Genomic DNA, 21962 nt, shown 5'->3' with positions numbered 1-21962 from the left:
GTATATCAGTCTTGCAGAATCTTTGTGTTCTTGGTGTAGGTAAATAATTGCAGTAAACATCCGTCACCCCCATAAAGGCAATATATTAATAAATCACTCCCTTTCACCTACCCCCAATTGTGTAATAAATTATTATTGTTATTATTACAAAATAAATCAATAAAATGATTAATAGTTTAATAAATTAATTAGCTTATCGTACATAGTCACATGTGTATTACACAGCCATAGATATTGTTACACAGACATTTAATTCATCTGTTTTTAGAAATCACCATCCTCTCGCTCATCGGAAGAGCCAGAGCGTTGCTGCTTGCCACTGTGCCAGACACACGAGCAGCAACACTTACCAACCTTTGTACCGTCAATTACAGGCGTTCTTCTTCCTATCCAGTCAATGTGCACATACTAATACATTACACACATCACAACATTTTTTTTTTACACCTTTTACCAATCATCTTAAATTATCCATTCATTTTATTGTATGGACTATACAAATAGTGTCAATATTATTTACTAAAATTTCCAAAAAAGAGGATTAAAAATGTTATTATTTTAATTATTCTAATTTTTGTTTTTAAGCAATCTTATAAGAAAAAAAATCAGACATTTATTTTACTCCTAATAAACAAGTATATAAAATTGGCTAAATACATCTTTATGAAGAAGTAAAGAAAAATACTATTTAGGTATTTAAGAAGAAGACATTATCATATGCTTAGCTGTGCAGCCTGCTGCTGAATGCTAAAGTTCCCGCTGCTGTAAGGACTTACTATACCTGGTAGACTGGCAGCTATACGTAGACCTTCTACAGAGAGGCTTTAAACAAGTCATTCTGCTCATTTGGTCATAGAAGAACCCTGGCCTTCACTATTTACCCATATAGAGGAATCTGGAGTTATGGAGAGTCCCCAAGATTACATTCATAGAGTTCCTACTGACTGGTGGAGCAATCTGGCAAAAAATAATAGGTGCCAGGTCAAAATCAGAAAGGGTGGATCCTGGACAGAATCATAAGTCAGAAACGAGGTCAGGAAAATGCTGAGTTCAATACCAGGAGGTCAAGGTCAAAGTCAGAATCACAAGACAGTTGTCATATCTGAAACACTGGCCAAGAGTAGGAACCAGAAATCAGGAGATGCAAGAAGCATTGATAAACCAAACACCTTACTAGAATCAGTAGCAACTTATAACTGGCAGTACTAGCAAGCTGTAGAAGGTTTACATAGTGCATGGCACCTCCCAACGCTCACTGCAAGGATCTAGTTAGACAAGAAACAGTAAGGTATTAGCTCACAAGCTCCCTGTCTGGATAATACTATAAATCCCATCAATCCACCAAACTGTGCTTATGTCAACATGTGTCATCCTCAATGAAAGTTCAGCACCACCTAGAGACAGTTGCAGAGGTTGTCAAAGTAAGTTCAGTTATGAATGTAACGGTACCTTTCATTTTAAATTGGGGTTCTGGACTCTTAGAGTCAGGTTTATCTGGGAATGGTTGATGAAATTTCCTGATTATGTTGTTGGCATTGATGTTACTAGTGAAAACGTAAGATCTCTCCTCTGGCCTATAACCTTTCCAATGTACAAGATATTGTAAGAACGGGCTCACTATTCGGGCATGTAGGAATTTTTTGTACTTCATATTCCAGACTGCCTCCGATCAGCACTGGAGGAGGATTTTCAAAAGGATGAACCGCTGTGCAATATCTTGGGCATGCACATAACTTACGGTATATCATAGCCAAGAGTAGTGAGAAACTCTCAATAGGGCAATACCGTCTGATAAGGGATAGGTATAATCAATGGTAGGACTCACCTAAAAGTGTTGTGTGCAAGCACAACATCTATGAAGGCATGGAAAGTCGCTGTTGCTGCCCCATGGCTGGAGGAAAAGGTTCTTCCAAAGACTTAATGCAAAAATGGAAGCTGGCAAGTTTAGGTTGCCTGCGCTGTGGGAATGAAGAGTCTTGAGATTCCAAAACCTTTTTTATTAATACCAATGCGTTTCTGATCCAGACCGGTGCCTTTCTCAAGGTATAAAAACCAAGCGTCACCTTCCCACACAAGGCTTTAATTGCGAGCTATGTCTGATTTCCCTTTCACTACCCATTCATTTGAGCCCTGATCTGGCACATGGTAGGACATTTAGTGGATAGGGACAATCCATATTAAAGGTACACCTTAACATAGCTAGATGGCTTTTCCTCTCTTTGTTCAAAAGACTCTAAACATCTTACGGTTTTAATATTTACAGCAATGTTGGAGTTCATGTAGTCATTAATCGCAGTGTGCTGACACATTGTGTATGTATATGTTTGCATATGAAATTTGTCAGGGGTGATGGATGTATCCTCCGCTGGTGGAGAAGTGAAAAGCCGCGATGGAATATGGAATGTTGGTTTACTGTCAACTCATTTCAGAGTCACTCCAACTCCTTCTTTTGAATGACCACAAATGACAAATATATGTTTGCACAGTCAGAGCAGTCACACAGACTATTATAGGGGCACTATTTGGTAAAACCTATAGAAAAGTATAATCTTCATGGACGCAAGTCACAAATACTTCTAATGCACCAATCCAACATCTCATGGAATTGTTCCTATTCTGCTCTGTAATTTGCCATCCAAAATTCTTCAGTGGGCAGTTTTCATTTGCTCTTCATTCTCCCAGCACTATAATAGCCAGAACTTCCCTTTCTTCCCTTCCCAGCATGCATTGCCCCTGTAATTATCCAAAACCTTTCCTTCCCTAACAGTATGTCTCCCTCATGTGCCTCTTTTCAGTTTGACAGACAGGAGAGCAGCAACAGGGAAACAAAGAACCTTCCTCATTTCCTTCTCTGCTGCTAGATACAGATTACACTTGACAACAGGCATCAGATAACTAAATAGACAGAAGGAATTTTGGAAAGACTTTTGGGGGGTAAAATAATATGATCAAATCATAAGAAAATACCCCTAAAAATGATACTTTATTAGGTTAAAAATAACCAAAAAACTTGGTTATGCACCAAAAACAAAAAGTGACAAAAATCAAAACCAAAAGTGTTCAAACAAAACCCGAATAAGGGAACGACTAGAAATCCCTATTAGATACCCTAAGCTTACATCTGCCTGGCCGCGGAGGTTGGCACCCTAGGGGGGACATTGTGGCGCTCCCGCTCAACGATGACTGTCCCTAGGGACCCTGATACACCCTGCAGCCACTAGGGTTACCCTCTACCCAGTCGTAGAGGGACCCCTCATTCTAGACAATAAAATACTGCTCTAAGGAGGGCCCTGTATCCCTTATAGTTAAAAGCAATAGAACACATTCAATCCACATTAACAGGTGGTATCAGGGTAAAGTTGTGAAGGAAGTATTTCTATTTTCACACATGGACTGTTATTGATCTTGTGGTCATCGGATAATTTCTCAAAAAATACCACAATCACTAGACTCAAACTAGTGCCACATGGAGATAATCACTCTCTTTTAATGCCCAATGGCTGTCATACTATCATGTCAGCAGTGTACATAGGGTTATATCCGCAATAGTCAACTCTATTGTCAGTGTAATTGCTGTTCATAAACAGTTTGGTACCCAATAGCTTCAACCCTGGCTTAGGCCTCTTTCACACATCAGGTTTTCGCCGTCAGGCGCGATCCGGCGCTTTTGACAAAAACCGGATCCGGCGAAATGCAATGCCGGATCCGGTTCCCCCCCCATTGACTTGCATTTGCGCCGGATCGCACCGGATGGCCATGCGTTTCATCCGGTTTTCGCCGGATCCGGCAATGTGTCGCGATCCGGCGTCTGGAAAAAACGGCTACTGTAACGTTTTTTGTCTCCGGCGAAAAAGCCGGACACGCCTGATCCGGCGAAAGCCGGATCCGGTGGCCAGATCCGTTTTTTTTGGTCTGAGCATGCTCAGTAGCTCTGCCCACAAGACATATATAAAAGCAAGACAGTGGGACCCACAGCCACACCCAACATGCCACCCAAGAAAGCAACCAAGCGCAGGAGAAGGCAGGAGACCACTGCAGCACCATCAGCACCACCACCACCCCAAATGGAGCAGCAAATGGAACATGCTGAGGAGGGGAGGCCAGCAGCAGATGAGAGACGGTAATTATCAAATCCCCCATTCCTCCAAACTAGGGCCATGGAATATCAAGATATTGATTGGCCCTTTGTTTCTCTTTATTCAACAGCCGCCCAAGAGATGCAGCAGCAGCAGCAGAAATGGCAGCACTGGCAGCAGCAACAGCAGCAGCAATACCCACAGCCATGGAGTCTGGCCATGAACAGGACAGCACATCTTCTTCTGGGAGCCCTCCCTCGCATCGTCAGCGTTTGACGGTAAGTTTTTATTTCCAAAATCCATCATCTCTGTAATATATGTCTATTCATTGCCTTTTATTTCAAAACAGGAATCACAAGATGAAGAGGAGCTCCCAGAAGAAGAAGGAAGGGGTGGACAGACACCTGGAGTGGGCTCACAATTGGTAAGTTTTTGGCATCAAACACAGAAACACAACATCACACTACACACAACACATAGAAATCAATGTTCTGCAGACCACACACAGCAAACAAATGCCAACATCCAAAGACCTAACATTTTTTGTTTTCTTCTCTAGTCTTCCCAATCTGGTGCTCGGCCAAGAGGTCCTCGCAGTGCCTCCCAGGGTCGTCGGCTACAGCAACGCTGCGGTCACCAGCATGTAAGTATAAATATTTTTGCTTTGTTTTTTTGGCTTTTTTATTTCATTTCTTTTGTGGAGGCTAATTATGTTATTTTTGTCTTTTTCTTTAACAGCCTTCACAGCGTGCTCCCGACTCTGACGGTGAGGATGGAGGACTCGATGTGGACCACCTCATCGATCTCGTCAGAGAAAGGGAGCCGCTCTGGAATATGGCTGACCGCCGCCACGCTGACCTGATCGTTACCCGACGACTCTGGGAGGAAATCTGTTCGCTCCTTGTGGACCGCTGGGAGGACCTCGATGCTCGGGCCCAGATTAAAGAGCGTAAGTATATACAGTACAGGTTGCTTGATGTAAACCAGTGTTTCCCGAACTCCAGTCCTCATGGTCCCCACGGATCATGTGTTCAGGATTTCTATTTACTATGGAAATCCTGAAAACATGACCCCTGGGGACCATGAGGACTGGAGTTTGGGAAACACTGATGTTGTATACTAACCACTTTGTCCTTTCTCGTTTCAGGGGAGAGAATTGTGAAGCGGTGGCGGTCTGTGAGGGATCGTTTCAAGAAGGAGTTCAATAAAGAGATGCGGGCCCCGAGTGGATCTGGAGGACGCAGGAGCAAGTACAAGTACGCCCAAGCCCTGTCATTCCTCCGGGATACAATGGTCACCAGAAGGTAAATATTACTCACCACATGTGACAAAAAAATGTTTAGATGTAAAAAAATTTTTTTCAGCCAGGGCCATACCATGTCACTATTTTAATTGGTTTTTTTTCTCTTTATTCCACAGCACGGTGAGCAGCACTCGGGAGCCTGCACGATTGAACCCTTCTGAGGCGATCCCTGAGGAGACCGGCACCGAGGGACACTTCGACCGCCCCGGTACATCTGCACCTTCCCAGCCTTCCCACACATTCGACCCATCTGTCCCATCCACCAGCACAGGAGCATCGTGGCCGCCTACATTACATGAAGCTGCTGGTGAGGAGATCGCTTTCCCTTTACCCCACCCTTCTGCCCCTGCCACCTCTAGTACACCTGCGGGTACTGGGCGGCAGCGGCAGAGGGGTCAGGAAAAGACTTATGCGCCAGAGTTCTTGCATCTGAATGCATCTTTCCAGAACTGTCTAAAAGTCTTGTCAGAGCAAATCTCCGCAGGCTATCAGCAGATCAACTCCAGCATTCTGGAGGTGAAGACACTTCTGCAAACCATGCATTCAGAAGCAAGATCTTCGCCAAACCACACCTTTTTCAGGTCTGTTGTGGAGCGCATGGAAACGCTCTCTCCTGCCCAGCAGATGCATGTAATGCATTCATGCCACGCTGCTCTCCAGCAAGTTACCTCCCAACCTCCTCCTCCCACCACAGTAGTTCCTCCACCTGCAACCCCTCCAGCCACTTTCCATCCTCCCCCTCCTATTACATCTACACCCCCTCCAGCCACTTTCCATCCTCCCCCTCCTGTTACATACCATCCACCTCCCAGCACCAGCAACCTCCCCAGCACCAGCAACCTCCCCAGCACCAGCAACCTCCCCAGCACCAGCAACCTCCCCAGTACCAGCAACCTCCCCAGTACCAGCAACCTCCCCAGTACCAGCAACCTCCCCAGTACCTGCAAACTCCCCAGTACCAGCAACCTCCCCAGTACCAGACATCTCCCCACTTCCAGCAACCTGCCCCGTACCAAACTCCTTCCCCATACAACTTGCCATCAACATCATCTGTTCCTACAGTCCCTGCCCAACCCTACACTCCCCCGCCCACCACCTCTTCTGCCTCCCACATGTCCACCCATTCTGTAGTTTTTTCCACACCTTCACCTCTAACTGTTCCTTCCCCACCACGATCCCAGTCCTCTCTCCACACTCCCAGTGTCGAAGTGTCCCGCAGCCCCTCCAGCAGTATTTCCACCCCACACTACACAGATTTATAATGTGTGTATTTAAATAAAAATGACCAGTTTTATGGTTTCAAAGCTTTATTAAAAAAGTTTATTAAAATTTAAAAAAAGTTTACTAAAAAAAACATTTTTCAATAAAAGTTAAATTAATTTACACTGGTTGTCTGTCATTTCTTTCTGCGGCGAAAAAGGTTAAATACAGGGTATTTAAAAGGTAAAATGGTATTCAAAACTAGGTATATAACTGTGGGTAAATTTTAGCTTTTTGCCACAGTTGTGTTCCTGGTTGTGTTTGAAGCAAAGTATTTCACCTAAAAAGTTGTGTTTATTGTTGGTGATTTCCTAACAATGTACACAACTTTTGTTAAAAGGTGAAATACTTTGCATAAAACACAACCAGGTACACACCTGTGGCCTAAAGCTAAAAATAGTAAGACCATGACAAGATAGCCAACTTTGGTTGGCAAAGGTATATACTGTTGGTACAGAAGGTACGTACACAAGTAGGGCACAAATCTTTCACACTCTGTCATCCTGCCAGTGTACTCTGCCTTGAGGTGACATAAAGTATATTGCAAAATTGTCCCTCATTACTGAAACCGTCACAGAACTTCTAGTGGTAATGTCATGGTAATCTTGCAAGGTGGTTTCTTCAGAGGTGTCCTCAATGGAAATGGGTTCCTTGCAGATAACAAAATTGTGCAGGACCACGCAAGCTTTGATCACCTCGTCCACAGTTTCTGTCTTGAGGTTGATCGCAGTCAATAGGACCCGCCATTTGGCTGTCAGAATACCAAAGGTACATTCAACCATTCTTCTTGCTCTTGTGAGGCGGTAATTAAAAATGCGTTTTGTTCTTGACAATCCTCTGCTACCGTACGGTTTCAAAAGGTGTTCTGACAGCTGGAAGGCTTCATCCCCTACACAGACAAATGGCATAGGTGGACCAGATGTTTGCGGCAGCGGTCTAGGGGGTGGGAACTGGAAGGTGTTTCCATACAGTTTACGCCCCATGGCAGACAGTTTGAAAACTTGAGAGTCATTGGAGCGGCCATAGGCCCCAATATCCACAGCAATAAATTTGTATTCCGCGTCAGCGATGGCCATGAGGACAATTGAAAAATATTTCTTGTAATTGAAATATTCCGATCCCGATCCGGCTGGCTTTACAATGCGGATATGTTTCCCGTCCACAGCGCCCAAGCAGTTGGGAAACTGACATATTTGTTGAAACTTTTCAGAAATTTCAATCCACCTCTCTGTTGTGGGCTCTGGTAAAAACTCTTCAGCTAAGGAGTCCCACAGTGCACGGCATGTGTACTTCACTATTCCAGATATGGTGGAAATCCCGAGTCTGTACTGGAAATGCAGTGACGAAAGGGATTCTCCAGTTGCAAGAAATCTGTGGGGAATTAAAAAACAATCAATTAGTTTAAAATCACAGCATTACATACCAAAACTCAGCTATAACACTTGGAGATACAAACTACCACCAACAAGATTGCAGTGAAAGTGTGCTCTGATGCGAGCATATCCAATAAATGTGGCTTACCTTAAAGTCACCATCAGACGCTCTGCGAGTGAAACAGAGAAGCGGCAATAGGTGTCCGCTTTTCTTATGAGGTGTGCAATGCGCTCCACCAAGTAATCAAAATTCTCCATTTTCATCCTAACATATCCAAAAAATTTCTCTGGGTTTCGTCGAAGGTCCATGCAGAGTGTAGAATAGACCCCACGCGTCATTCTCTTGGCTGTGATGGGGTGGATCCACAAACGTCATCTACGATGCCTGATGCGCTGCTGTCTCGCTCTCTCCTTCTCCAGAACAATCACCTCAAACGATTCGCCTCCGCTGTAAAATCCGCCAAATTCTTCAAAATATTTCCAATCACAACATCCATCTTCGCCAGTAACTTGCTCTTCTCTCCAACCTGCACTTTCTCCTCTCCAACCTGTCAAAGAAGGGCTGTAGGAACACGCTATATATAGTTTTCCAGTAGCCAATCCCGTTTGGAAGGCCACAAGGGGTGTTTTTAAAAACCGGATCCGGCGTAATCCGTCGAAAAACGGATCGAAAAACGGATGAACCGGATGAGACGGATCCGGTTTTGTCTGTCAAGAACAAGACGGATCCGGCAGAAAAACGGATACGTCACATCCGGTTTTATGAAATATTTGCCGGATCTGGCGCTCCAGCACGACGCCGGATCGCGCCTGATGCCGAAAACCTGATGTGTGAAAGTAGCCTTAGATAAACACTTTCACTTCACAAATGCCAGCAATGCCCAATTGCCTTTATATACAGCTCACATATAGATTCATGCTATCATAAACACAGCCAACATAGATTTGCAGCTGAAATATTCCACTGTGTTAGCAATACATTTTCTGTCATAAACGGCTTAATGCCCATTAGCTTCCATCCATGGCTCAGATAGATACTTTCACTTTCCAGCTTATTGCCAGCATATTTATATACAACACAGAGTTGCAACAGCGATACTCATCTGTGTAGCCCACCACCTGCCATGGGTTAATTCACGCCTCTATGCATTTCGCCCTTTATGGCTCATCAGGAGGCCAGATGCTCAGATGCCATGTGTCCAAGAACAGGTGCAATAATGTCATGATACGTTGCTCAGTTCCCTCTTTTAAAACTGCCGCCATTAGCACATAAGTATATGCCCACCTGTGCTGGCATAGTATGGCGTCCTCCCCATGTTCCAACTGCGCATGTCCAAAACGTCACCGCTGTGTGACCAATCAAAGATACCCATCCGGATCGTCATTCCAATCACAGTCTAATCAATAGCACATGACCAACCTTCGCCAGTTACACCCAGCGAAGAGTTGCGGTGTACTCACCAATCACATCATCCAGCGCTCTACTGCGCAGACTCAGAGAGCAGATAGTGATCGCCATACCGGCGTCACTAGAGGCAACACCTCCTGTCCCTCCAGCGCACAATGCGCATGCCCAGGACTCCATAAAGATGTCTGACGCCCCTCTTCTTACTATATGAGATCAATGTCTCCATTTTCAATATAACCGTTCAGGTGCTATACAACAATCGATTTCGCCCTCTTATCCATATTATATTGCTAGATTTTAGCGGATTCTTTTTTACACAAATAGGGGGTTATTAAATCTCTCATTAATGTTTTATAGTCAGTAAATAGAAGTTATCAAGGGGGGCAGGCAGTAAGGAGAACATCCTATAAACAAATATTGCATGATAATACATGCGAATCCTCAATTAATGAGGAAACTAAACGAAAAACCGGGGGTGGCCGATAAACTCAAAGGGGTCCCGTCCATCAATCGTCACTCATAAGAAGCAGGCAAAGGAGAATTGCTCATTTAACCCTTTTGGTTCCAGGGAGTCCATTCTAAATATCCACTCACATTCTCTCCTCAGGATCATCTGATCTATATTGCCCCCTCTGGGGTTTATATTTACAACCTCAATTATATTGAATTTGATGTCACCAAGATCACCTTTATGGCACAACCTCATATGCTTCGTGAGCGGGGTCTCCCTTTGGTTCCTGACATCACCAATATGTTCCCCCACTCTCCTCCTGAACTCCCTCTTAGTTTTGCCTATGTAGTCTCTGGGGCAGGAGCAGGTGGCCATATAGATAACCCCTGTGGTTTTACAGTTCGAGAAATCCCTCTGGTAAAAGATCTTCCCTGTACTTGAACTGCAGAAGGACTTCCCAGGTCTCATAAATTTACAAAAACTGCAATCTCCACATTTAAAAAACCACGGGGTTTCCGATCCAGTCATGTCCCAGTATTCACTGGTCTCCTATACTGGCTGTGTACTAACATATCCTTAATAGATTTGCCCTTCCTAAAGGTTATGTTGGGGCGCTCTCCCAGCACATCCCTAAGGTCAGGGTCCAATCTAAGAACATCCCAATGTCTAGATAGAACTCTTCTAACCTCCTGGTGTCTGGTATCAAATGTCCCAATGATCCTTATTTGTTCCTCCGAATCCTCCGCTACACGCTTTTGCAATAATTGCTGTCTATTTGACCTGTTTGCAAAATCATAGGCGGTATCAAGAATGTGTCTAGGGTATCCCTTCTCCTGAAAGCGACAAAACATGTCCCCAGCCTGTCTCTGAAAGAGGTCATTCCTGGAGCAATTCCTCCTCAAACGAAGGAACTGTCCCTTTGGAATGCCTCTCTTTAGTGGAACCAGATGGTGGCTCTGCCAGTGCAATAGACTGTTTGTGCTGGTCGGCTTACGATAGATACTTGTGGAGACCCCTCCCATTTTATCTTTTCTGATCTTAATGTCCAAAAATGGTATCTCGGATCCATGGATCTCAGAGGTAAATCTGAGACCCACATCATTCTGATTTAATTCTCCCACAAATTCTGTAAATTGATCTTCCAACCCTGTCCAAATCACGAATACATCGTCTATGAATCTGTACCACATAGACACCAAGCTATGCCACCATTTCTCCTCTCCCCCAAATACAATAGTCTCCTCCCACCAGCCCAGGAACAGATTTGCATACGACGGGGCACAGGGACACCCCATCGCAGTGCCCCTGAGCTGGTGGTAGAATTTCCCATCAAAGGAAAACGCATTATGAGTAAGTGTGAACCACAAAAGAGATGTCACAAAGTCATTGTGACCTCTGCATGTTACTGACCTTTGACTCAAAAAATATTCTACACCCCTTACCCCTGCTTTATGAGGTATATTGCTGTATAGAGCATCTATATCAATAGAAGCCAACCATGCATTCTCCTCGAGATGTACCCCCTCCAATTTCAGCAATAGGTCTGATGTATCCCTCAGATATGAAGGGAGAGAGGGCACAAAGGGGCGTAGAATTTGGTCAATATATAGGCCACAATTTTGTGTCAAGGAGTCCACACCTGATACAATGGGTCTCCCCTTTAGTGGATGCAGCCCCTTATGTATCTTTGGTAACACATAAAACGTTGCTGTCAGTGGAAATTTAGGGAAGAGAAATTCAAATTCCCCTTTCGAAACTAAACCGTCCATTAGGGCCGAATCAAGAAGAGAGCGAAGCTCCTCCTTGTATATATTCACGGGGTTACCCATCAGCACCTCATAAGTGGAATCATCTTGTAGTATAACATTACACATAGTCCGATATTTAATATGGTTTAAAATTACCAAATTACGTCCTTTATCAGAGGGTTTCACCACTATCTGGTCATTCTTTTTGAGGGCCTCCAGAGCTGATCGCTCATTTACTGTCAGATTATCTTCATTTTCCCACTCTGGTTGCATCAGTCTCTTCAGGTCCCTCTCTACCAGTAGGGCAAAGATATCAATATTTCCCATATCACCTGGAGGTGGCATTTTATCACTTTTATTCCTCAAAGAGGTGAACGGGCCCTTACCGGCATCGGGGGCGCTATCATTTTCCCTCAGGAGACCAAGAAGTGCTTCATACCCCTCTATATCATCCTCACTGAGGCCTTGTTGTCGACATGCCTCTCGACTATTGTGTCTAAAGAATTTTCTCCACTTTAATTTTCTACAAAACAGATTCAGATCCTTAACCCACTCAAAACAGTTAAACTTATTTGTTGGCACAAAATTCAGCCCCCTTGCTAGAACATTATAATCATCACTAGTCAGGGTATGCGAGGAGAGGTTCAAAATCTGTCCCCTTAATGATTGTACCGGGTTCTGAATTGATATCCCATCCTCGCACCTTGCTCCAAAAAAGAGGAGGAGGAAGAAGTAGGAACAGAGGGTTGAGTTGGTCCAGATGCCATATTGGGTGCCACGAAGGCCGACTGTGTCCTTATACCTCCCCTGTATGGCCCTTTTCCCCTCTTCCCCAATCTCCCCCTCCCTCCTTGCCATCTTTGTTTTGGTAGAGTCTCCCTGTACTGATGTCCAATACTCAATGGTCCCTCTGGCCTTTCCGTATCAGAAGTGTCTATATCTGAAGAGAAAGCTTCTGATTGCCTCTCTTTTTGATAACTGAATACCTGATTCTCACTAAAGTCTTTCAGATCACTGTGAAACTGAAGATGTTTTCGCTCTTTTAGCAAGGCCTGATATTTTTCAACCGGGGTTTGTAACAACCCCTCTCTCCTGTTGAAATCAGGATCTCCATTAAGCTTAACAACTCTTTCAATCAGTTTATTTAATTCATTAGTGGATTTCTCGAGTACTTTCTTTTCCTCAGCCAACAGGATCTGCATAAATCTCATTGATGATTCTATTGACTCCTTTACCCACGCATTCATAAGATCAGGTGAGGCAATTCTAGGGGAGGGATTGATATTTATCCTCAAACCTCTAGGGACTATCCGATTTTTCAGATAGTTCTCTAGGGTCCTTATCTCCCACCAAGATTTTAAAAAGTCTTTATACCCCCCATACACTTCGTTAAACAGATTTTTAAGAGCCAGAGGACCAGTGTTGTTGTCTGGTGTACCCCCTATCCTAAATGCCTGGTTTGCGTCTTCCAGCCACAGATCTGAATTTATAGGGCCCACGAGAAAACCGGCCATCCCAGATTCGAATCATTGACAATCTCTGAATATTACACAAGGGTCTAGAATCAAATCATAAGAAAATACCCCTAAGAATGATACTTTATTAGGTTAAAAATAACTAAAAAACTTGGTTATGCACCAAAAACAAAAAGTGACAAAAATCAAAACCAAAAGTGTTCAAACAAAACCCCAATAAGGGAATGATTAGGAATCCCTATTAGATACCCTAAGATAACAACTGCCTGGCCGCGGAGGTTGGCACCCTAGGGGGGACGTTGTGGCGCCCCCGCTCAACGATGACTGTCCCTAGGCACCCTGATACACCCTGCAGCCACTAGGGTTACCCTCTACCCAGTCGTAGAGGGACCCCTCATTCTAGACAATAAAATACTGCTCTAAGGAGGGCCCTGTATCCCTTATAGTTAAAAGCAATAGAACACATTCAATCCACATTAACAGGTGGTATCAGGGTAAAGTTGTGAAGGAAGTATTTCTATTTTCACACATGGACTGTTATTGAGCTTGTGGTCATCGGATAATTTCTCAAAAAATACCACAATCACTAGACTCAAACTAGTGCCACATGGAGATAATCACTCTCTTTTAATGCCCAATGGCTGTCATACTATCATGTCAGCAGTGTACATAGGGTTATATCCGCAATAGTCAACTCTATTGTCAGTGTAATTGCTGTTCATAAACAGTTTGGTACCCAATAGCTTCAACCCTGGTTTAGATAAACACTTTCACTTCACAAATGCCAGCAATGCCCAATTGCCTTTATATACAGCTCACATATAGATTCATGCTATCATAAACACAGCCAACATAGATTTGCAGCCAAAATATTCCACTGTGTTAGCAATACATTTTCTGTCATAAACGGCTTAATGCCCATTAGCTTTCATCCATGGCTCAGATAGATACTTTCACTTTCCAGCTTATTGCCAGAATATTTATATACAACACAGAGTTGCAACAGCGATACTCATCTGTGTAGCCCACCACCCGTCATGGGTTAATTCACGCCTCTACGCGTTTCGCCCTTTATGGCTCATCAGGAGGCCAGATGCTCAGATGCCATGTGTTCAAGAACAGGTGCAATAATATCATGATACCTTGCTCAGTTCCCTCTTTTAAAACTGCCGCCATTAGCACATAAGTATACGCCCACCTGTGCTGGCATAGTATGGCGTCCTCCCCATATTCCTACTGCGCATGTCCAAAACGTCACCGCTGTGTGACCAATCAAAGATACCCATCCGGATCGTCATTCCAATCACAGTCTAATCCATAGCGCATGCCCAACCTTCGCCAGTTGCACCCAGCGAAGAGTGACGGTGTACTCACCAATCACGTCATCCAGCGCGTAAAATAACATGATTTTAAAATAACGTTATTTGCAGATTGTCTATTTATTAATTTATCTATCAAATGAGATAAAATTGTCATGTGTTTCATGGTCCAATATAGGTAAACCCAAATTTAAACATTGCATCTGTTTCCATACAACTTATAGAACTTCCGCTGCTGACACAAATTGATTTTCTGCTGTCATCTTCTATATGTTGTGTTATGAAATACAATATGAGGGTCTCTTGTACTTCCCGAAGAATTAAAGTTGTATTTCCAGGATGCAAAATTAACAATGTCAACTTAACAGCCATCAATACACCTACTTACGTGTTCTGTAACGGGGCTTTATTCTGACACTGCATTGGACTTCCAGCTGTATAAATTATTGAATCTTTGCAAGTTGTGGTTGTCAATCATAGTGTGTAATACAGCTAGAGTCTTTCTCCTCTTCAGTGATCATGGGGCTGGTGACATGACGTTTTAGGCTGTAGTGTATGAGAAGACATAAAGAGATTGTATATGGCTAAAAAAAGGGTAGATTTGTAGGAATATGTACCCAGCATGATAGCAGCAGGGGGTGCAGATTAAACACTTGCTGAAATACCTGAATATATTCTAAGATGAGGATAGCAAGACTGCTAGCTTTAAAGGGAGCCTACCACTTCCCGGTTAATTGGTATAGGTTACAGGGAGAAAGTTAAGTGATATTCTCCCTGTAGCTGCTTGCTTGCAGTCATCGGGTCAGTGCATGGAGCAGTTAGTCATTGCTCAATGTATAGTCACACTATAACCATTCTCCAACAATGCATTAACAGTCAGCTCTGCAGCGTGAGTGTGCAGAAAGTATGTGGCCGAGCAGGCTGTCAATCAAAGTGCTGGGCAGTGATTTCAGCTTGCTCACCATATAGTAAGCGGTGACTCTAGCAGCTCCCTGCACCGCTCCAATGACTGGAAGTTAGTGGCTCCAAGTAGAATAAAACATCACTTTTATCCCTGTAGTAATGTGACTTTCAGCCTGTCAAGGGTTTTACAAACATATTTTGATATTGCACTGAATATTGTAGTCCTTATCCAAATTCCAGCAAAGTTAAAGGTGGACACATCCTGCCCCATAAGTCGATACTAATATCATAAGGGGGTATATGATAAGTAGTTTTTTGCTGGAGATTTAAGATATTCCTCTGTTTAAAAAAAGGGGCATTAATGTTTCAGCAAAATTTTCAGCCTCTAGTTGTGAAAGTGTTGCGTTCGGCAGGCATGTCAAAGCGACGCACGGGGATGCATCCACATACAACGCATGTCCCTGCGTACACAATGTTAAATATATGTATGCAAGATGCATGCGGATCTTAAGGAAAGAGGTACGCAGGCCTACGCTGCTTACACAAACGCTAGTGTGAAACCAGCCTAAGTCCCTCACAGTCAAGTCTATGTGGGGGGGTGACGCATGTCCGTGATGTTAATGACACGTTTCACCACCCCATGTGATTGCTTAGGCCTCAACAGTGGAAGATCCAAATAACAGCACAGATATGCAGGGAAACTTCAATGACGGTATGGATAAAGAGTAAAGTAGAGGTCTATAACAGGTGAGCATAATGTTTTTGGTTTTCTTAACCCCTTCTTTTTCCTACACTTGTCATGCTTTGGGGTCACCTCAGTGCATAATAAATGTCTTTTCCTGGCAATCAAGTCACTTGCAATTGAGACTGAATTTTATTTTTGCCAACCGATTCGAGCAAGTCCGCCCAAACCAAATTTGTGGAGTTGTGCTCATCCATATGACTAACCATTTTTATTAATTGTGCAATCATTTTCAATTAACAAACTTGAAAAGCACTTTTTTTGTAGGTTCAGTCCATAAAATTGAGGAAGTTTTATAATTAAGAAGCAATGGCCATGCAAACTCAGAAACTACCCGTATTGTTTCAAAGTCCATTTTGCATTTAAACTGAGACTCATCACAAACATGACATTATTGTACCAGCTTAAAAAAAAAAACATACGCACTATCACTATTTGTAGGCCAGTTTGAATTCCAAGAAATTATAGAATTGTTATGTATAAATATAAAACAAATTATAGCATAAAAACAGCATATTACAAAATGCCAATAACATTTATTAATAAGTGAATACTTTTCATTATATGTTTTATCTAATATTCTGAATTGTGGATGTTCTAGCTGTTGTTCTTTATGTTTTTTTGTCTGTATATTTTTTTCTTTATTAATTTTTATTAGGATTAAGCAAAGTGAAGCTTGGAAAGAAATAATGGGAAAAAAAAGGAATTTAATAAGCAGAATTGAAACAAATAGACTTCTGCTTTCATAGAAGGTATGAGAATGATATTGAACGTCCAGAAGAGACCTTGCCCAGAAGAGCTTATAATCTAAGTGGTGTAAAGGGAGATACCCAGACTCTGCAGGAATAAGCTTGCATTAATTATAAGTGCAAGTCAGTCAGGTCAAGTGTATCCGAGGATGATGTTGTAAACATAACAAATTTAATACAAGAGTTAGCAAGAGAAACAGAGAGAGCAGAATGTCAATCAATAATGACTGTTTCTATATTTCAGGTGCTCGTCCTGATTTGTTCTAGGATATTTATTTTTATGATGTTAAGGGTTTTTTTTATTTTCTGTTGATTCCGTCTGATATTTTTTGTGATAAACCCATTTGTAAAAGTTTTAAACTTTTTAAAAAAAATTAATTCGGCCACTGCAACTTAAAGGGAGAAAAATCACCAAAATTCTGGGACGTCAGTCGTAGATGACACCCCCAACCCATTTCCAAATGAAAGGAGCAGCATTTATGTAGTGCTCACAAACTGCTTTACAGCTCATCTTTTTTATAGACTTTATAACCTAAGCATTTGGGGTTTAAAAGGATCTGTTGGCTCTAGTGATGAGCGCGTATGCTTGCTACTCGCGTTTCTAAGGGTTAAAGAGGATCTGTTGGCTCTAGCGATGAGCGACTATGCTTGTTATTCGAGTTTTCCCGAGCATGCTCAGGTGTTCTCCAAGTATTTTGGGTATGTTCGGAGATTTAGTTTGCGTCGCCGCAGCTGCATGATTTGCGGATGCTAGACAGCCTGAACACATATAAGGAATGCCTGTTTGTTAGGAAATCCCCACATGTATTCAGGCTGTCTAGAAGCCGCAAATCATGCAGCTGCGGCTACGCAAACTAATTCTCCGAGCACTACAAAATACTCGGAGAACACCCAAGCATGCTCTGAAAACTCGAGTAACGAGCATACTCGCTCATCACTAGTTGGCTAACCTCCTCTGTCCGTTTTATTAAAGAATTGTATTCTCCATAACATACCAATTCTGGAACATATTTTATAGTTCTGCATTTCTCTGATCCTCTATTATTCCTACTAGAAGTTTATGAATAAAGTGTCAACTGGGTTTTACCAACTGGGGGGGTGTGTCACTCCATTGTCCATTCAAAGCTGACAGTTTCAATGTCTATAGACATTCCCCTTTGAAATGGGCAGTGACAGCATCCAGTTTTCAATTTATTCATAAATTTAAAGGAGGCAGAACAGACAACTAACATGTCACTAAATTATAAACTATAAAAAAGATGCTTCAAAATTGATATTTGTTTGGGAATGCAAGAATTTGCTGAAATTGACAAGTCAGGAGAGGCGACAGGAGAGTAGTATGGCTTGTACCCATTGCATGTCATGACGAGATAAGGAAAACAAAGGAAAAGATCTGGGTTCTTGTTTTCCTGAAGAAGTGGCAGTTCTGGTTTATAGGCTACAATGACATTTTGTATGTCGCTCCACCAATATGTGCTGCAGACTTTGCCTAAAGGGATGTATGTAATTTTACTACTATTTATGCGACACACCTATAATGAAAAAATAATTAACTATTAAATAACAAAATGTCGTGGCTACAACAAAAAAAATCCTGCTTTTCATACTTTAGGAACAATTCATCAAGAAGAGTCACAACATTTATGCAAAAAAAATTGAGACTTTTCTGCGTTTTCAAAGTACTTTGGGTCAGCTCTGCCGACATGGGAGGAGCAAGGGCGGGATGGGTCATGGCTAAATCCATCCAATCTGCCGGCGTTTTCTATACCAAAAATACAATTCTGGTCCTGAACTTGAGTAGCATTTTTGGTGCAGCACACGGAGGCATACGCCCCTTATTAGAGGCGCTAAATTCATTAAGTGGAGTGCACCTCTCAAAGACTCTGGCGCCATGTACTCTGTCAAGACTGGCGTAGAGCGAGCTTGAATCGGCCCCTGTGTGTATGCAGCTTCCACGCAGATCACTGCATACCCGTTGTATCAGACCACAAGCACTTTATTTTCTGATCTTGCGCTTGAACTATTTTTTTTGCTCATTTACATACTTTTTGCTAAATTAATGTTTTTTTTTAGTAAAATCCAGAGGGCAGATAGAAGGAAGTATAATGGGTCAGACATGGTTTCCTTGTACGATCTGAGTAGGAGCAATAAACATAAAACGGAAGGAGATTCGAGACAAAGACTATTTACAAAATTGCTTCATTTTCCACTGCACTGGAGCAATAAATACAACGACGTTGCAAACATGACTCTCTGTTTGGATGTATTTGTATGCGCACATAATATATGTGTCTACGGGATCATTACCCTAATTGTGGACAGTTGTTTTGTCAGCAGCATTACTTGCAATTGAAAAACAAATCACAAATTTTAAAGGAAGGTTTTCATTTAGGTTTAACTACTATCATAATTGCGAAATCTCATAGGCATAAACATATCAGTGCAAATATTATGTTAAATGTGTATGCGCTTCCCTGGTTTGACTTTCTTTGGTATTTATGGTTTTTTTCAGATAAATCTTTTCTTATACTTTCAGAATCGGTGGCTGTTACTGCCATCTATAGAGCAGTGAGGGTTTAGCATCCACTGACGATGGCAAAATGCACGATTTCATAAAATAATGAAGATGTTATGTAGCCATTAGAGAATCATCTTTAATCAAATTAAATAAATAAGCTAAGATTCAGAGTTTTAATTAATTTGCTATGTATTAATAAAATATGCCAATGGCTAGGGCTCCATGGTGACTTAAAAAAAAAAGCATCTCCATTCTTTACGGAAATATTGTGGTTATGCAAAGTGTGAGTGCAATATATATAACAATAAAACATGATGTTTTCCCATAACTTGTAATGTCCACTATACAGTATATCAGTGTTATTGGTGTGGGGTTTATTCTAAATTGTAGCATTTAACTCATATTTATTCAATATTAGAACATCTGCGGCTGCTGATTATACCGTACATGTAGCTAAAGATGAGCGGATCAGACAAAATTCGAATTCACTTGTTCCCGCGGATTTTGCCAGAAAATTCAATTTTCAGAGAAGTTTCAGTCCACAAATTGAATATCCCTAAACAAGTTCTCCAGACCAAAGAGCATAATAGACATAAGATGTTAAAAGTAAAAAAAATAGTTATGCTCTCCTCACCACTCAACTCTCCAGCCACTCCACTCCTCACCGTCACCTGTGGTCGCATCTTCTTACCACCACTCACAGCAAGGTTCTCTTCACATTGGGCTGAGACATCCAGCTCTGATGATGCCCGAAATAGTTCTGCCCAAGTGCGCATAACGTCACAATGTCAGGAAATCGCATTGTGCGCCATGACTTGTACAGAAACATCCCGGGCAGCATGAGGGCCGGGAGTCGTCAAACCCAGCATGAACAGGCCCTGGAATCCAGCAAGCACAAGTGGCGGTGATATGAAGATGTGACGAGGACCGGACAAGTGATGGTATGGAGTGGAGGGGCCAGAGATGTGACCGGTGAGGTAAGTATAAGTATTTTTTTAACCTATTAATTGCATTTTACAGTTCAACAAAATAGCAGCCAGTGGCCATCACTTTGCTAAATCCACGTAGAACCAAATTACAAAAAATTAGCATTTTGGTGAATGTAGATTTTTGTGACATGCAAATAGAATTCAATTTGACTCAAGCACATTTTCCCATCTCTACATGGATCGTTTTCTACCATGAGGCCAGGAACTGTACTGAATAACTACATGAAAATTGTCCTGGCTTCGTAATGCAATGTTTGGCTGATTTGCTTGTACATGTAAAGCACATGGATTCAAAGTTCAACCTGCTACCTGTATGGACACCCTAATAATAAATGAACGCCACACTATATTGACAAAAGTATTGGGATAAATGTCTTTCTCAATGAATTCAGGTTTTTCATTCAGTCCCATTGCTTTCAGTGTACAACCCCCCCGGCCCCCAGTGTATAATATCCAGCCCATCACCCCCAAGTGTATTACATCTGGCCCCTCAGCCCCCTGTATATCATCTGGCCCTATGGCCCCCCAGTGTATAACTTCCTGCCTGCCTTCACCTTCCAGTGTATAACATCTGGCACTTTAGCCCCCCCAGTGTATAATTTTCGGCCCCTCAGCCCCTCCAGTGTATAACATCCAGTTCTTTACCCCCGGTGTATAACATCTGGCCCTACGCCATGCCGTCTGCCTTTACTAACATGCGGCAGAACGGCTGGTGGTGATGCAGAGCTCACTGATACCACGTGGTCCTATAATAGGAGCCACCAGTGTAACAAGTCGGTTCAGGTCATTTCTTTTCTCCCAAATCTTCCCCCATTTTCTGTGAGTAATATTATTGAGAAGTGGAAGGAGCTGCAGCAATTCAGCCACAAAGTAGAAACCATGTAATGTTACAGAGAGGGATCACTAAATGCTGAGGAGCACGGCAGGGATAAGGGGGCCATGCATACCAGGATTGGGATGAGGAGGCCAATTTGAAGTTCCAAATTTCCTACGGAATTACTAGCCACACAAAAACTGTGTGGTGTGATGAATTTTCATTGAAAAGCAGCTGTATGCAAACCTTACATCACCAAGCACATTGCCAAGTGTCACATAAAGTGGTGGAAAGCTGCCACCACTGGACTCTGGAGCAGTGGAAATGTGTTCTGTGGAGTGACTGATCATGCTTCTCTATCTGGCATCTGATGAAAGAGTCTGTGTTTGGTGAATGCCAGGAGAACATTACCTGCCTGACTACATTGTGACCGATGTAAAGTTTTGTGGTTGAGGGATAATGCTATGAGATTATTTTTTAGGGGTTGGCCTTCAACATTATTTCAGAGAAGGGAAATCTTAATAATTCAGCATAAAACATTCTGGACAATTGTAGCTTCCAAATTTGTGGGAACAGTTTGGGGAAGGCTCTTTTGGTTCCCCAATGACAGAGCCCAGTGCAAAAGGACCATAAAGTCACAGTTGGTATAGCTTGGTTGGGAAGAACATGGCCGACTTTCAAGGGCCAGGAACTCAATGCGATCAAACACCTTTAGGGTGAAGCAGAACAGAGAATGTGAGCCCAGTTCTCTCCCCCAACATCATTGTCTGACTTCACAAATGCACTCCAAAACCTTGAAGAAAGCCTTCACAAAAGAGTGGAAGCTCCTGAATG

At 42.5% G+C, this 21962-nt stretch overlaps 1 long non-coding RNA gene across 1 annotated transcript in view; it reads right to left on the bottom strand.

Annotated features, from left to right (window-relative positions):
• LOC141049105 (uncharacterized) overlaps positions 1–14954 on the bottom strand; it is a 62818-nt gene extending 47864 nt beyond the window's left edge. Inside the window, exon 1 of the long non-coding RNA XR_012220254.1 lies at positions 14802–14954. This is a non-coding gene — a long non-coding RNA (uncharacterized lncRNA). The remainder of the gene's footprint in view (positions 1–14801) is intronic.
• Positions 14955–21962: the final 7008 nt, after the last annotated feature.

The sequence above is a fragment of the Dendrobates tinctorius genome, unplaced genomic scaffold, assembly GCF_039654945.1.
Source record: "Dendrobates tinctorius isolate UK_male_01 unplaced genomic scaffold, ASM3965494v1 ptg000143l, whole genome shotgun sequence".
Taxonomy (NCBI): domain Eukaryota; kingdom Metazoa; phylum Chordata; class Amphibia; order Anura; family Dendrobatidae; genus Dendrobates; species Dendrobates tinctorius.
This window is presented reverse-complemented; position numbering and strand designations above follow the sequence as displayed.